Source organism: Castor canadensis, chromosome 3 (genome assembly GCF_047511655.1).
Source record: "Castor canadensis chromosome 3, mCasCan1.hap1v2, whole genome shotgun sequence".
Taxonomy (NCBI): Eukaryota; Metazoa; Chordata; class Mammalia; order Rodentia; family Castoridae; genus Castor; species Castor canadensis.
This window is the reverse complement of record NC_133388.1, coordinates 110,516,897-110,534,733: the sequence shown is the minus strand read 5'-3', so window position 1 is coordinate 110,534,733 and position 17,837 is coordinate 110,516,897. Positions and strand designations below refer to the sequence as shown.

Sequence of the window (17,837 nt, the reverse complement as noted above, 5' to 3'; positions counted from 1 at the left end):
TGGCTGATGCTGAGACATATGCCAGTGACAGCCACTCCCCACAACACCCTGTCCCCTCTATCTGAACTCTGTGGATGTATGCCTGCTCCTTGAAACCTCCTGGGAGCAAAAGAACAGCTCCTATCCAGGTGGCTCCATTCTGGCTCTCTGGAGGCAGGGCAGGCCTGTTGGACCTTCAGCAGACAGGAGGCCACCATATGTTTGCTGCTTTGGCAGAAGTGGCACTCCTGGGCTAAGTGGCATCTTACAGTCCTTGGCATGATTGTCTAGACCATTACAGTTGTGACAACTGTCTTGTTGGCATTTGCACTTCTGCAAGGCCTTCCCCTTTGGCTGCACCCCCCATCCCTATCAGGGCTGTGACACTGAGGGATGCCAGGCCTTTGGCAAACTTCTTAAAGACCAGCTGCACTGCCTCACCTCCTCAAGCCTTCACTATGCAGCTTGCTCTGCATCTAAATTCATCAACCATAGGAGTACACAGGAGGACATGGACAGGATACTCTCTCCAGGTGCACATTGAATGACTTACAGATGTGGCACAGTCTCTCTTCAGACACACTGAGGCACAATACACTGCTAAACAGGACCCATTACTTCTCATTTTATGGTCATAATAATATTAACATATATTTCATGAAGCACTAATTAATAATTTATCAAGTATCAGTTATCCAAAATTTGATTATTATGGATCCCCTTATGTCACTTTTGTTAGTGCTACTTCATCTACATTAATTGCATTGCTTAATTTTTGGCTTTGTAATTATAAAAATCATTCTTAAAGTTAAGACATTTCAAAACCACATGTATATATTCTTACAATTTCATATGTTGTTTTGGTCTGGTCCCTTAAATCAATTTCTTAAAAAAACAGTACAGGGTAAAATTTGCCATATTTCTAGCAAAGTTTTAGATATTTTTCTATTATAAAATTTGAGTAAGAGAAGGAGTTCTACAAAAGACAATTACTATACTGTCAATGAAATTTATCAAGACCTAGGTAATGCCTATTTAGTATTCTATTTTCTTAGTATAGTGTGTATTAAGATGCAATATTAATATGGCATTATAAATGTTACATAACTGTAAAGGCAACTTTTCAAGATTTCATATTAACAGGTTTAAAGCTATAACTTGAACTTTAAGCACAATCAAGTAGAAGAGACATGAAGAATGCGAGAGTGATTAGTCAGGCTTAGTGATTAAAGCGAAGTAAGCAATGAAACTAAGCATCTTTTGAGTATGGAACTTAATTATAACAGAAAAGTTTATTTAAATAATTGCAAAGCTAAAATCTGATGTGTTGGTTATCTTAAGTTTTTAATTGCAAGTGCTGGGACCTACAGGATTTTGAATATGAAGTGATTCAAAGACATGTTTTCTTCTTTTAAGTTTGACAGTGTTTGCATAACATATGAGACCTCCTGTACAATACGTTTAGATTTTCCACTTTTGTGACACAGTTGTCATTAACAGGATTATGTAAGGAGAACATCCATGAACATTGATTAGCTTAAGCATGAGACTCGACTAAGGTCTCTTCAGGAATGAGCCCACCTGGCACCTTCATTGTAGCTCAAGATTCTGAGGAAAGAGGGCCCATTAGATGAGCTGCTGAGGTTTAGTTGTCTCTGATCCACGGAGGCCCAAAATCCAGGAAGGAGAGCAAATAAAGAATCATTGAACAACCCTACAGTTACCACATACTCTGATTCAGCACCTGACAATCAAACCTGGAAGACAGACAGGAAACATCTGTCCTGTGGTAGCAGAAATTCATGTCAAATAAGAGGAGACACATACAAACAAATAAGGTTCCTCCTGTGTTCTGTGTTTATCCTCCTACCCCAGCCAAGGACAAGAGAGTTGTGGATGAGTCCTTTCTACATCTCACCTCTACATCCTAACTGCTATTAAATAACACTGATGATCTTCCTTTGACCTTTTCATTATAAATATGTCATCAATCTTTATTAAGTCCTTGGTATCTCATTTTCACATTAGTTTTAATTGCTTAATTTGCCATCTGTCACCATCTGTGGCAAAATAACACCTGACCCTATCCCCCTTCAGATGCCATTGCACTCCATCCCCTCAAGCGATCACAGATTCTTAACTGAATAATTGATGTTTAACTGCATGTGTAAATTACAGATCATCCATGCACAGATAACAAATCACTACAAAATTAACAATTCTTTTAATAACGTCAGTAAATATCCTTAAAATCCTCTATATCTATTCAGACTTTTGGTATGTTTCCTTTATCTTTTGAGGATTGCATGCAGTAGACTTATATATTCCTTCTCTTATACTATTAGATTTTTGAAGAGACTTCTTTATATACATTCAAATTGAGAATAATACAGATTTCCTTTTACATGGAATTTGTGATTTTGAAATATATCTCTTTGTCTTTATGGTTTGTCCTTAAGATATATTTTATCTGGTATTATTATAGTTGTAATTAATTTTTCAAGACACCTCTCATTATGTTCTATTATTATTCTTTTTCTTATATTTTGGTACATTTTTAGTCAGCAGAATATAGGGCTTTCTTTCATGTTGTCTTAATTTTGATTTTATTTTTATCTATTCTGACATGTTTAAATTTGTCAATTTTATAATACAATATATTTAAACTCAAAGCACTTTGTTTATACTTAAAGTTTGGTGGTCTTCCATTCACTCCATCTTTTTTCTTTCTTCTTGATTTTTATTGGATTAGTAAGATATTTGTTTTTATTGCTGTTCATACAGCTATGTTTTTCCCTCTGTTGTCTTTTTGGTCATATGCTGTGCATAAACTTTTCACATTGACTACACAATTTAAATCTTATGTTTTAAAAAAATTGTTTCACTCTAAAAGAATAGAAATCAAAATGACTTGGTCATGGCTTGAGTGATAGAGCATCTGTAAATATGAGGCCCTGAGTTCAAATCCCTGTACCACTAAAAATAAAAAGAACAGATTTCAACAAGTTATATTCTATGACCACAAAATGTTAAATTAGAAAATAATAAGAAAAGATAAGTTGAAAAATCATCAGGTATTTGGTGGTAAACACAATATTTCTAAAAAAAAAAATCTCCCAGGTCAAAGAAGGTCTAAAGGAATATTTAAAATATATTGTTAAGTTAATAAAAATTAAAGCAAGACTAACCAAATTTTATGGGAGATAACTTGTAAATTTTTTTTGGAAAGATTTAAAATATAAGACTTTAGTTTCTGTCTTAGGAGACTAGAAGAAAAAGAACATATTAATAATGAACAAGCAAAAGAGAAAGGTAAGAACTCATATAAAAATGTACAATGAATTTTTTAAACTCTATAGCACAAAACAACAAAATTAAAGAATGGGCAAGTGCTCTGAACAGGCACCTCACCAAAAATTACGGATGGCGAATAATATCAACCTCATTTGCCAGTTGGAAAATACAAATTAAACAATGACATACCACCACATACTTATTAGGAAGCCAAATATCCCAAAGTCTGATATGACTGGGCAGCATGCATACCCGTGAGAGCTTGCATGCCTTAATGAAGGGATTCAAAATGGTGAACCAACATTGGAAGCCATTTTAGAAGCTTCTTCCAAAAGTAAACATAGTCTTATGCAATGAAGCAATTACACTCCTAGATATTTAACTAACTTATTTTGAAATTGTGTACATAAAACTCAGTATCTGAATGTCAGTAGAGGCTTTATTCACAATCTCTAAATGCTAGGAAGTACTAAAATGCAGTTTACTCGAGGAAAGAATGAGCTAAACTATGGTTTATATGTAATGGAATGAGGATCCAGTACTACCAAGAAACAAGTTTTTATAGCCATGCAAGAACATGAGTGAATCACAAATGTTAAAGAAAACATCAAGAATGCTGTATGAAAAAGCTAAACAGAACATTGTCACCCATGTTTGGAGAGCAGAGTTTGAATAGGAGAAATGCAAGGTTGTTTTTTTTTTTTAATCACTATGAAACTATTCTTTATAGTTCTTTAGAAGTGGATACCTGACACCACATTTTTCAAATCTCACTGAATTTGTAACACAATAATTAATCTTCATGTATGTCAGTTTTAGAAAGAAAGCATTCAGGAAGTTATTTACATATTAGGATGGAATGCAGGATGTGTTGAAAGAACCTAGGTTTTATTACAAAATGTGTGGAACAACCTTACAAGAGGAACTGGGGAGAAGTGGAATAACATAAGCCATTCTGTGAATAAGTGAAGTCTATAAGATGAAGGATACTCCACTTTAATGGAAAATTTGTTTGCCACAGAGTTAATGATTCTAAAATGTGTACCCTGAATTGAATAATTATGTAATTGGAAGGAGTGATGGGAACCACTGTGCTCACTTTGGGAGTGGAAGGCTACCTGTGAGTTAGAGTGATTGTTGTAAGGATTCATGTGGTGCAGAGTAAAGGTTGGTGAATTCAGTGTGACCTCATGTCTGTCTTAGTAGAAACTGAGATGTATAGGTATTGTAACATTTATAGGTACATTGAACACACACAGGGTGTTTGTTAATTAAGGGCTCCTAAAGCAATGCCACAGCAGGGGAACTGGCACACCTAAAACTTTGATTCTGGGCTACAATGCAGTTCAACAGTTAAAGGAGCCCAGGATGCATGGGGAAATGGCTGACTCCAAGATGGGGGCAGAAAAATAAAAATTGAAGCTGTTGTATTTTGTGGTGGCAGAAATAACCAAGTACAAAACACGTACGTGTACTTGCACTGATGTGTCAGGGAGAACTGAAAGAGCCCCCAGTGGCCTAAGCTGGAACCATTAGAACAACAATAAAATAATGCAGTTTTAGATTGTAAGCTACATAGTAACATATATTATAATATATAAATGTATATATATATATAGGTTTTGCATATACGGTATATATATTTATGTTTTTGTATCTGTATTCATCAAAATAACTGTTCTATAAATACATGTAAAATATCCGACAACCAATGCAAACATCACTGAATATGATTCTAAAGGAGGAAGTGAAAAGGATATGCTAAGAGTGAGATTAAATGTAATCACATAAAATGCTCAATGTAAATGAGAGCCAAAAAGGGTGAGGGGGTTGGGAGTAAAAAAGTTCAAACACAGTGAATAAAAGTCATTACAAAGATTATTCAGACATGGATCTGATCTGCCATTATCATTTAAATATGAGCACTCGAGTTGCACTTATTCAATGACTGATAATGTCATATTGAACAAATATACATGTCTGATATATGACTCCATGTTGTTTATTAAAATAAATACCTAATGAAGTGGAAAATGTCCCAGAGAAAGAATGATTTCAAAGATAAAACCTTAGGTGGTAAGGAAAAAAAATGATGGATAACAAAATCCCTAGTATTAGCTACGGAGTCACTGGCATTTATTTATTCATTTAGTAATTTAGTTAGGAAAGTAGGTAGTTAAGTGTTTGTAGAATCCTGGTGAGGAGAATTGAGCTATACTGGAATGAGGAGTGTAAGATTACCTATTGGAGTCCATGAGTACATTGTTCTTTGGAATTCTGTGAATGAAAATGAAAGTTCAGGTAACAGAAGAGAATTCCTGGAGAAAAACCATCCTACATATTTTCTACTTTTCTGTTATGGGTCATGATGCATGCATATCATGTATTTGAAAAGGCGTATTATGTGAGATTCAGAATTCAGAACTTATGATGACAAGCTGAAGAAGGTGATGAAACAAAGACTCTGAGCAGACATAAATTAACAACAAATTATGTATGAAAATTGTGGGAATTTGCCAGGGGTGGTAGTACATGCCTGTAATCTCAGTATATGGAAGTGGAGGCAAAAGGATTTGGAGTTCTAGGCCCGTCTGGGCTACACAGAGACACTTGTCTCAGAAGAACAAAGAGAAAAAGAAATTGCCAAAATTCACTCAATAAATTTTATTTTCTTAACAAAATATGAGGATGAGAGAGAAGTGGATGTACATAGCATGGGGTGGTAATGGAAGATGATGGAGGGAGGCTTGAAACATGCGAGTCTGGGTATTTGGAAGGAGACTAATGAGAAACACAAGGAGTGCTGTGTGTGGTACAGAAAGGCAGCTCAAGTGAAGACTGGGCATGCTGAGGATGAACATTTCTAGTGTAGCTTTAGAGATGTCAAGGGATTGTGCTAATAAAATCTGAAGGTTTGCCATCTGTTTCAAAATCAAACCAAATAAGCTTGAGTATGGAAGTGCACACCTATAATCCCACCATTCACAGGTTGAAACAGAAATATTGTGAGTTCTAGGCCAGCCAGGGCTACGTAGAGAGTTACAGGCTAGACTGAGCCCCATAAAAAAGAAAAAACAATCAAAAGACCTGGTTATGTGAAGGTGTTGGCAATTGGATGACTGAAAGGAGGCACCATTGAGGGACTGCTGCTTGGGCACCACATCCATGTGAATAACACACACTGCAGCAGGGAGATATCTGGATCTTGATGCAGTATCACCAGCTTTTCCCACAGAGGACCTGCAGCCAAGATCCTCCTGATCTGGGCTTTCCAGTATCTGGATTACAGGCCTGAACCACTGTGATTAGGCAGAGTGTTTTTAAAAAAATAGTCATATGGAAACTAGCTTACCTTCTGGAAAAAAGGATTATTACGACTGTGAAGATCAGGACAGGAAGTTCCTGCTAGTTTCTAAGAACATTGAGCTGTAACCACTTAGGATCCAATAAAGTGAAAAGATCTTTCTGCAGGCCATTTCTTCCCTGGATGTCCTTAAGGAATGCAAGCTGTGAAGTCCACTGTTATTTCCTGAATTCCTGCTATGAACTGCAGCACTGGTTTCTGAACTAGTGATCTTTTATATGCAGATCATAGCCATTTTTGCCAGAATCAAGACATTTCAATGGTTTTAATTCAAACTGTAGCATACATATTATGTTCTTACGCAATGTTACTTTCCATATTTTTCCCATCATTGATGAGTCTTTTGTTCTCCTCTTATAGTCCTGCTGCTTACAGGCTGACAGTCAAATCTTAAAATAGTAAAACAGTGTTTCTAGGATGATTAGTATGTAATGGTGAGGTAGTTGAGATGTACTCCTGACATAACAAGTTCTTCTAATCATCAGTTCTTTTTTCTTTTTTTTATGGTACTGGGGTTTGAACTCAGGACCTTGCACTTGCTAGGCAGGCACTTTACCTCTTGAGCCATGCCTCCAGCATTTTTTCTTTTTCTAATTAATGAGTATGTGAAGAAATGATGTGTTAAATGAAGTTTGTATACTGGATGACAATATACAAATCTTAAAGCAAATTACATCATCCCCTGAAATGGTGTGCTGAGTTAAGTGAGTCCAAACACTGGAGTAGCAGAAATGTGGTGGTTCTCAGGTCTGGCAAGACATCTGCCTGAGCAGGGAGTATCCACAATATCAGTACCCAGAGGCTCTGAACTCTGAGGAGATAGTGCTCCATCATCACTTCTATCTTCACTTTGAAAGCCCTCTTTTATCCCAGTCAATCACACTACATCATCATACTCCATCATGCTCCATCACCATGCTCCATCATCACCTCTATCATCACCTCCATCATCACTTCATCATCATTTACATCATCACGTCCATCCTCACCTTCATCATGCCCTACCACCAGCTGCTGATCTGGCTTTTGCTTTTGTGAAGACAGACACCACACATTCACCTTGACTGAATGACAAGGGATGTCCTTATGCTGTGATGACAACCTCCTCCTGTATGCAGAATAAGCTTACACTGTGACTGATTCATCATCTGGGTACTTTGTTAAAATTCTGAGACCAGAGCTTGTGTTAACATTTTCTAATAAGCATAACATCTCAAAATAAGATTGCATGCCCCTGGGTAGCTTAATTCCCAAATTTTCAATTATTTCATATATATAGTGTAAAATGAAGAAGTATTATATGTTTGTATCCTGAAAGAGTGAAACCTTATAGATTCACTCAGTCATGTAATTAATATTTTTTTCATGATATCAGGAAATTTGAGTTGTTAAGTAGATAAGGTGCATAAATAAGCAGTGTAATTGAGTCTTAGAGATGTGATAGATGTATGTACAGCACATATAAAGCTTTTAAAGCAAGATGTCACAAGGCAGATATCTTAATAAAAAGAGTATAAGCATGAATGGGAAGATGGGGAAGGAGAAGAGATTGGTGAATGAGTACAAAATTATATTTAGGTAGGAGGGATAATTTCTGGTTTTTATTTCATGGTAATGTGACTGAAATATAATGTATATTTCCAAATAACAAGAAGAGAGGTTTTGAATACTGTTACCATAAAGAATTTAATGTTTGTAATGATAACATTAAATCTCTATTAATTTTTTATATATTTACTCATATCTATAAGAGTATTTTAAGACTTTTTCATTAAGAAATTCCCACAGTACTTGAAAAAATGAAAGAAATCAGATATGATAATTAGAAGATACTTTAAATCTCCAAGTTTGCTCAGTCTTGACAGAAAGAACTTAAAAAAACAGAACACTTGGTGATGCTGGGTGTTTTAGGTTTTATTTTGCTGTTGTTGCTTTGGATTCTATGGTCTGATTTTACTTACTGATCACTAATAGCTAAAGACATTTAAAAACAGATTCAAAGGGAAAGTACAGCATTACTTTTTAGGAAAAGATTTCACATAAAATACCCAAATATAAGCCTATTTAGTCTAGAAAGATGTCAATAGTATATAAGACCAATTCCTATGGTTCTTTTCATTTATCTTATTAAAAAGTTATCACATTTTGTTTTAGAAATGATGTTCTCCAAGCTCTGAACCATTTACAACAATAAACAAATACACACATACATTCATATAGAATGACAGTGTGTGCCATGGCATGTGGCACTTACACAGAATGCATTGTGAGGCTCAGTCAGGCTTTAAAGCTGCTCTGGAACCCAACATTGGGAGTGGACACACGTCTGTTGAGTGTGGAGGGTCCCAATCAGAATTGTATGAATTTTTCTAATTCAGCTCCTGGTAATATTTTTAAGCTGCTATATGAGGAGATGAGCCATGCCAGAATTTTTACCAACCATTCATTGATGTTATGGGCACTGAATGAATATGAAAACCCTTTAGAATAAATGTCAATGTAAAACAACTTGGAGAGTACCTTAAATTTGGATTAGAAACCTAACAGCTGCTTGAAGGGCTGTCAGTATGGAAAGAACTTGGAATAAAGTTGTTCTCACAAACAGCTCAGCTCTCAAGACACAATTAACTTAGAAATACTGCAGTGACCTGGAAGAACATATCCTGGTTAGAGACAGATTTTGAGTGGTTGATAGTTTTATAAGTAGAGATTAGGACTCAGTAAAACAAGGGGATTCTAACAAGGAAGGTTTTGATTATAATTGTCCACAGCAGAGCCTGTATAAACAGTTTTGTAGCATTAACTAATTTGATTTTCTCATTCCCTGTGCCAAAAAACCCAGTAAATTCCTAAGGTGAGCAGATGGGGAATGTGAGTGAGAGGGGATCAGCAGAGGGACAGAAGGAATGGCTTCAGGTATGGGGAAACTGGCTCCCAAAGGTTAAAGCCACCCACTTAGACTGCCTCACTGGGAAGTTGGAGGACCAGTATTTGAACCAACAAAGGCTGAATTCAAAGCCCACAGTGTCTACCACCAAGTGAACGTGCATCATACTGAGTATTCTAAGGCAAAGAGCTCCACTACCTTGTATCCTGGATGATGTGAGAAATGTCTAGGGAGACTGGAACAGTATTCAAAAATGAACAGTAAGTTTTCCTTAACCTGGAGTGACAGTTTGTAGGCTGTGGCCTCCTTACGTGTAGCACAGGCAGATGCACTGAGTCAGTATCAGTCCCTGTGCTTGGTGCCTACCCTGATCCCTGGCTGCATGCTTCTGGTTGTGGTTTGTGTTAGTAACTGGGGCATGGCTACACCACACACACACATGCACTCAAAACCCAAGAACATTATGCCCAAAATAGTTTTTCTCAGTGCTAACATATTCATCACAATCTATTAATAGCTAAGGGGGTGCACTAGTATCCAAAGCTACCACAACACAAAGAGTCAAAAAGCATGATGGAGTCTGTATTTATTAATGTATTTCTGAAACATCTGCAAATAGCAAAATAAAATTCTTAGCAATTAGTATAGAGCCTATGGCTAAAGATGAGGCCATGTTCATGAACACAGTTTTGTAGAATGTGGGAGGTTTGACAGATTCTCCTAAGAGTTTCAAAAACTCCCAAATAGGATGAGACAGAAATTAATACCTGAATATATGTTTTCATGAAGTTGTAGTGCAGTGATGCACTTTCTTTTTGAGAAACCATATACAGTTCATTGCATGTTGTGCGATCTGCCATTTTATATAAATCGTATTTCAGAACTGGTTGTAGCAGGAGTTTATAGTGAGTGCAGGTGGCTGAGGTTGGATAACCAGCTCCACACATATGGGATCTGCCCTGCTTGTCCTTGTGTCGGGGAAGTGGGATTCTGCCTGAGTACTGGGGACATTTTGGGTGGTCAGTGGATGGGTGGTAGGAAGCTATTTTTCTACCAGCTTGAGTAGGTGCTTCTTGAGAAGGCAAGGAGAGAGGAAGGACACAATGAGTCCCAGAACTTCATGGGCACCTGCGTGTACTGATGCCTGATAACCAAAGGGAAAGTTTGGTTCCTCCCTGAGAACTTCTCCTTTCTCTCATCCCTTATACCTTCTACATAAATCTGTACACTCAGCTGAATGCAGTTGACTCAGAACTACAATCTTAGCTACTCAGGAGGTAGAGATCAGGAGGATTGCATTTCAAAGTCAGCCTGGACAAATAGTTCGTGAGAACCTATCTTTAAAAAAAAATCACAAGAAAAGGAGTGGTGGAGTGGTTCAAGGTATAGGCCCTGTGTTCAAACCCCAGTATCACAAAAAAATATCTATACACTGGAAGGAACATAGAAGAGTGGAAATCTAAAACCTACTTCTGGAACATTACAAATAAGCTAAAGGGACCCACTGAGTTGCATGAGTTTAATGTTTTGCTTGGTTTTAAATGGAGAATGGCTAGAACTTCTCAACATAAGGTAAACATACTGACCTACATCTTCCCAAAGCATACACAGCCCAGCAGCAGTCAGACCTCAGAGTTCCATGCAAACTTGTGTAAGTTTCTACAAAACCATTTAGGAAATGTTTATTTCCTTACCCAAATAAGACTATTTGTTCCATTATTCTTCCTAGAACACTCAGCCTATTTTGCTTAATAAAGACTCAGAGCTGGACGAAGGAACCATAGGAAACTGAGGTGGCAAGGTGAGAGTCAGTATCTCCATGATGTCTTCAATGCGCTTCTTGTGCCAGCACTGCTATCAGCTTCTGAAACTCAGTCAGCCCACAGAGGTACAGGACTCAGCACAGTGGGGGCTAGCAGATGCCCTGGAGGAGGATGGCCCATCCACAGAGATGACAGATGGAGGAAAGCCACAGTCCGGAGCCTCCAGCAAACTCCTTTCTGACACTTTCAAGAAAAGTGTTGATGACTTCACTCTCCTGGTCATGCTGTCTTCATAAGAACTTTGAGCAGTGTCCAGAAGACTATTGCAAACTTGTTTGACACCCTCTCAGTACAGAAAGATGTGGACCACCCACTGTGTGAGGAGTGCACTGACAATCTTTTAAAGCAGCTGGACACCAAGTTAACTTTTGTTGAACTTGACAGTCAGAACTACAGACACTGCCTGGAGACAGAGTTGCTGATGGGTGAGACAAAGAGGAAGGGTCTGCAGATGGAGCTGCAGGGCCTAGAGCTGGAGGAGGCTAGGCTGGCTAAGGAGCTAGAGGCTGTGGAGAAGAGCTGTGTGCAAGCAGAAGCAGACCTGAGGGCAGCCCAGGCAGAGACCAGTGACCAGCGCCAGCAGGAGAGGCAGCACCACAAGGACTACAATGCACTCAAGTGGCAACAGCTGGAGCTCACTGACCAGCAAAGCAGACTGGAGAACCAGCTGAGGCATGCCCAGAGCCAGCTGTGCCGACTTAGGCAGATGGACATCTTCAATCCCACCTTTGAGAGCTGGGAGGAGGGCCCCCCTGGGCATCATCAATAACTTCAGGTTGGGCTGCCTCCCAAGTGTCCCCATGGGCTGGAACAAGATCACCGCTTCCTGGGGACAGGTGACTTTGCTGCTGCTTGCTCTGTACAACATGGTTGGCCTGAACTTTAAGAGATATCAGCTCATCACCTGCAAAAACCATTCCTATCTCAAGTCTCTGACAGGCGACTGTGCCAGGCTGCCCCTGTTCTCTGATGGCAGCCTGAAGGTTTTCTTGAATAACAAGTTTGACCGTGCGATGATGGACTTCCTGGACTGCATGCAGCAGTTCAAGGAGAAGGTGGAGAATGGCAAAGAGGGTCTCTGCTTGCCCTACATGATCCACATGGAGGGAGGACTGATGGAGGATTCCCTGGGCGGTGGGGAGTGCTGCTCCATCAGGCCCATCTAAACATGGAGGAGCAGTGGACCAGGGCTCTCAAGTTCATGCTGATTAATTTGAAGTGGAGCCTCAGTTGGGCATCCATAAGGTACCGCCATGATTAGCTTGTCTTCTAGAATATTGTGAAGATATCGGATTATAAAATTAGAAGAAAATGGTCACATCAAGGATTCATTTAAAAACACTTCCAAGGGGCCCTCAGTTTGATCCTTGGCAACACATTCACTCAAAGGATGAAAGGGTGCAGAGGGAAGGAATAGAGGCTGAGGATGAAAGGTGAGGGAGTTGTAGGGAGAAAAGCTGAGGCTTGTGATTTTAAGATTAGGAAAATAGGGGGCCTGGGCATTGTGGCTCAGGCCTGTAATCTTAGCTACTCAGGACGAACAGATCAGGAGGAACATGGTTCAAGGCTGGCCAGGGCAGATAGTTTGAGATTCTATCCTGAAAATACCCAACACACAGTAGGGCTAGTAGAGTAGTTTAAGTGGTAATGCCTCTGTCTAGCAAGTGTGAGGCCCATGAATTCAAACCCCAGTACTGCCAAAAAAAAAAAAGTGTCAACTTTATGCAATGGAACTTTGTGGGGTGGGGCATGGTAGGGGCAGGGGAGAATATTCAGATTGTTTTTGTTGTAATATGTAGTGTAAAATCTTCCTCTTCATCCTTAAGAAACATCCAATAAATTTTTACAAACTCTTTCATGAAAAAAAGAAAAAAAGACACAGAGCCTGTGATGGTACCATTATTCCAATACCACAAGTCACACGTGAGTCCTGATAACCAAATATTATACTTATTTATATTTTCTATCCCTCAGCATTTTGTGAAATCTTAGTAACATATTCACTGATCTAGAGGATATTAAATGTGTGAAGGTAGGATCTAAGTGCTTGTAAACTAAGTCAGGAGAAGATTTTAAAAGAACAAGAATGTGCCATTGTCCATGGGGAATATACCTCAAAACTTCCCATGGATGTCAAATGCTGCAGATAGTATCAAACCCTGTGTAAACTGTTTTAACCAACATAGATACCTATGAATATGGTGTGATTGTACCTTATTAGCCATGATAAGTGATTAATAATAGGGACCAGAAAAGCAGAACTATTGTAAAAATATACTGTAATACAATTGCCTGAATCACTATTCTTGACTTTCAAGGCCTTGTCAAGTAAGTGAATATTACCTAAACAGGTAATGTTATTAGATAGCTGAGATAATTGTTAAATTTTCTCTGGAGGGTAGAGTATACAGTGTGGATACTCTAGAAAGAGAAAAGATTCACATCTCATCTTGAGCATGACAGTGTAAAATAAGCAATAACTTACAATGGTGCACAATTCCAAGCTTACCAATTTTTTATTTCTGGAATTTTGCAGTTAAAATTTCCAGATCATGGTTGATTCTGGATAACTGAAGCCAAGGAAAGGAAAATCATGGATAAGGGGAAACTACTGTAATTAGACAAAAACCATCCTATTCAGCTCTAAAATGAGACCCTTCTACAGACTGGGAAAGGGGAGCTCCTGGGAGTTCTTTTCAGTCACTGCAGGAGAACTTTTCATACAAATCACCTGATCTTGGTTTTCACACCAGGTACTGGCCCAGCTTGTGGCAACTGCATTTCCCCACTCTTAAAATGACAGATAGTGGTGTTTGACACATTTGTTTTGGTTATCCTACTTTTAAACTTTGGCCAATTTATTATTTTCCATTATGTCATTTAGTCCTTTAAGTGGTATATGACATACTTACAAAGGAGAGGCTCCACTTTTAAGAAGGGAATCCAAGCTAAGACAGATTATCTGGGCCTTTCCAAGACACACACAGCTGATCAATGTCAAAGATGCTGAAGATACAGAGCCCTGACCATAGACAGGCTCTCTGTAGATATCTGCCTTCTCTTTTCATCTCCTGTAAGAATCCTCTTCTTGAAGATTTAAATCAAATTGGATCATCTGCTTGAGTTTGTAACAATGCCCTAAAATTTCCCTGTCAGAAGTCCTACACAGGTCATTTTTCTGTTTTGATTTGCAGTTTGCCATCTGTAAATTAGAATAATTAAAGACCAAAGTTGGAACTAACCTGTTTTAGTATTAAGTGGACATCAAATTATTGTTCTGAAAGAAAATGGTAAAATCATGGTCTTTGAAATTAATCTCCCAATTTTCATTTAGAAAATAGTTCTTAATTATGTTCAATTTGCCAAGATCAAAATTATAGAGATAAATTTTAATTACAAGTATTGGGAAAAAACCAAGATGGAGCTAATATGAAAGTTGGTAGTAATTTGTGCAAAGTTTTAAAATGGAAATTACTCCCTTCCTCCCTTCCTTCCTTCTTCCCTTCTCTATTCTGCCCCATTCCACATGAAAAACCTGTAATCACTGTTCCCAAAGTATTCAAATTTTACCCTGCCTCTGCCTTTTTATGCTCTGTTATCATTCTTACAATACTGGTAGATTCTTTCAGTCACAGGAGATAAGGCTGAAAGGACTCATCTAAAACTTATGCAGTAATTGTATTGTGGTCCCAGAGAACAGAGTGTCACTCGCTCACATGAAGTGGTGGGAAATGTAGACAGGACATTGTAACATATTTCTCAGTTGTTTAACAGTTTAAAATTTAAATATAAAGTAATTAAGATTTGTTAACAAGTACCAGCTGTAGCATTTATATTGGTGATGGCGCAAGGATTTCTTTAGGAAAGCGCAAGTAAAATTGCTAAGAAACAATCACAATATCAGCTTCATCATGGATTAAAAAGAATTAGTTATTAATGCTACTGCTTCTGCTAAGGACACCTATAATCTACAAACTTACACCATATTCAATGCTGTGTGCAAGTGTTTTCAATATATTATTTCTTTTTTTTTTTTGAATTTCTTTTTTTAAAATTTTTATTGTTTTATTATTCATAGGTGCATACAGTGCTTGGGTCATTTCTCCCCCCTGCCCCCACCCCCTCCCTTACCACCCACTCCACCCCCTCCCGCTCCCACCCCTCAATACCCAGCAGAAACTATTTTGCCCTTATCTCTAATTTTGTTGTAGAGAGAGTATAAGCAATAATAGGAAGGAACAAGGGGTTTTGCTGGTTGAGATAAGGATAGCTATACAGGGCATTGACTCACATTGATTTCCTGTGCGTGGGTGTTACCTTCTAGGTTAATTCTTTTTGATCTAACCTTTTCTCTAGTTCCTGGTCCCCTTTTCCTATTGGCCTCAGTTGCTTTAAGGTATCTGCTTTAGTTTCTCTGCATTAAGGGCAACAAATGCTAGCTAGTTTTTTAGGTGTCTTACCTATCCTCACCCCTCCCTTGTGTGCTCTCGCTTTTATCATGTGCTCATAGTCCAATCCACTTGTTGTGTTTGCCCTTGATCTAATGTCCACATATGAGGGAGAACATACGATTTTTGGTCTTTTGAGCCAGGCTAACCTCACTCAGAATGATGTTCTCCAATTCCATCCATTTACCAGCGAATGATAACATTTCGTTCTTCTTCATGGCTGCATAAAATTCCATTGTGTATAGATACCACATTTTCTTAATCCATTCGTCAGTGCTGGGGCATCTTGGCTGTTTCCATAACTTGGCTATTGTGAATACAATAAAAAAAAGTATTGTGAATACTTTTTCTAGTTTGCATGAAGTTCTATTAGTTTTTATTTTACATATAGGAAAGTAGAGGCTAGGAAAGGCTGAATGATTTATTCAGTGTTGCCAGCTAAGTGTGTCAGACCTGGGAGTTGACCACCCCCTGGACCTCCCTCACCTATAATTCCCAAGTGCAAAGTGACTTTTGAATGACAAAGTTAATACAACTTCCATGCCCAGGGTGAGTAGGTCCCTTGACCTGACTGGGGGCAACTGAGGATACAGAAAAAGACAAAAAGACAGACATAGAGAAAGCTGGGATTGGATGGGTCCAACACTCCTGATGAGAAATGCTGGTGACCCCCCCCTTCCTCCAAGCACATTTACTTATACAGCATGTGTGGAAAGCAGGGTGAAATCCAGGTTGAATTCTCATGGGTCCAGTCGTATAGGTGACAGGAACAGAGCAGCTGTGGTATGTTGTTATTTAGTGTAGGCTATCCTGACTAGGTCGGCATGTCCTGTTTTTCTTGCAAGGCAGACTTGCTGAACCTTGCCTTCCCTTGGCTGGGTTGGGCCTATCAGCCAAGAGGACCTTGACATAGCCATGCTCATGTCAAGGTTAATTCCACTGCCTCAGTCTCCCAAAACAACCCTCTGAGCCATGGAGCCCAGGTGGACGTTCCTTGTCTTATTGTCCAGTGACCACATATGAACACATAGACACATGCAGTACACTTGTCTCTCCTGGACAAGTTGAATGAACATCAGCTTTCCTCAGTTTAAATATCCAGAAGCATTGGGAGGGGCCAGAAATTTAGAACACATGTTTTGGGTACCTACAGGTCTTCAACACTGCCATTCCTTTATTTATGTTGTTGGTACCTACCCGGTATTTATAACTGGCTTAGCGGAGATGTGAACATACACATGACTAGTTGCCTGATGTCCCACACTTTGAGGACTGTAGTCAGGACTACCTGTAGGAAGGTGAGTTCCTTATTGTACATGCTCCTTGAGATAGTATTTATTAACTCTCATTCAGAGTAGGTGTTTATGGCTGTTTTCCAGATCAATTTCTGACCTGCTTTCTCAGACTCCACATTAGTGCCTAATGTGGACACAACCCTCTCTTTTTTTCCACGGTGTAATTAATGTTACTTCCACTATGCTACATGATACTGTAAAACATCACTGTAGTCAGTTCAAACTTAGTAATAATATCCGTACTGCAAAGTGGATATCAGTTTGTGCATTTATACTTATAAGGAAGTAGGATAATGAAAGCTTAAAGTACTAGAAAGTGCTAGACCTGAGATTTGAATGCTTACAAACATCTAGGCATTTCTAAATAATTATTTTATAATGAATGATATATTTAAAATGTCAGGATAATAGCGCCAGTTTGAATGGAAAAATAAATTCACACTATTAGACATCTGTAATTTAAGTGTGCAGTTATATAATTAATTTCTAGGAAAATATCTGTATTGAAAACTAAGCATTTATAAGCTTTTCAGGAAAAATTTGTGAAAATAATCAATAGTTTGTCCTGAATACTTTGGTAAATGATTTCATAAATAAAGAAATCTTTCCACCTGTGTTAAGCTCCCAAATCATCTCCCTAGAAATCAGAGTTTTGTTCCCACACAACATTAGTGGGGAAACAGATATGCATTCCAATTGTTTCTTAATCATTCAAATACTTCATTTCTTGCTGAAGTTTTAGCCTTG

General features: G+C 38.3%; 1 pseudogene; it reads left to right on the top strand.

Moving 5' to 3' along the window:
- Positions 1 to 11,346: 11,346 nt before the first annotated feature.
- On the top strand, positions 11,347 to 12,608 carry LOC109676373 (beclin-2-like; annotated as a pseudogene).
- The last annotated feature ends 5,229 nt before the right edge of the window (positions 12,609 to 17,837 follow it).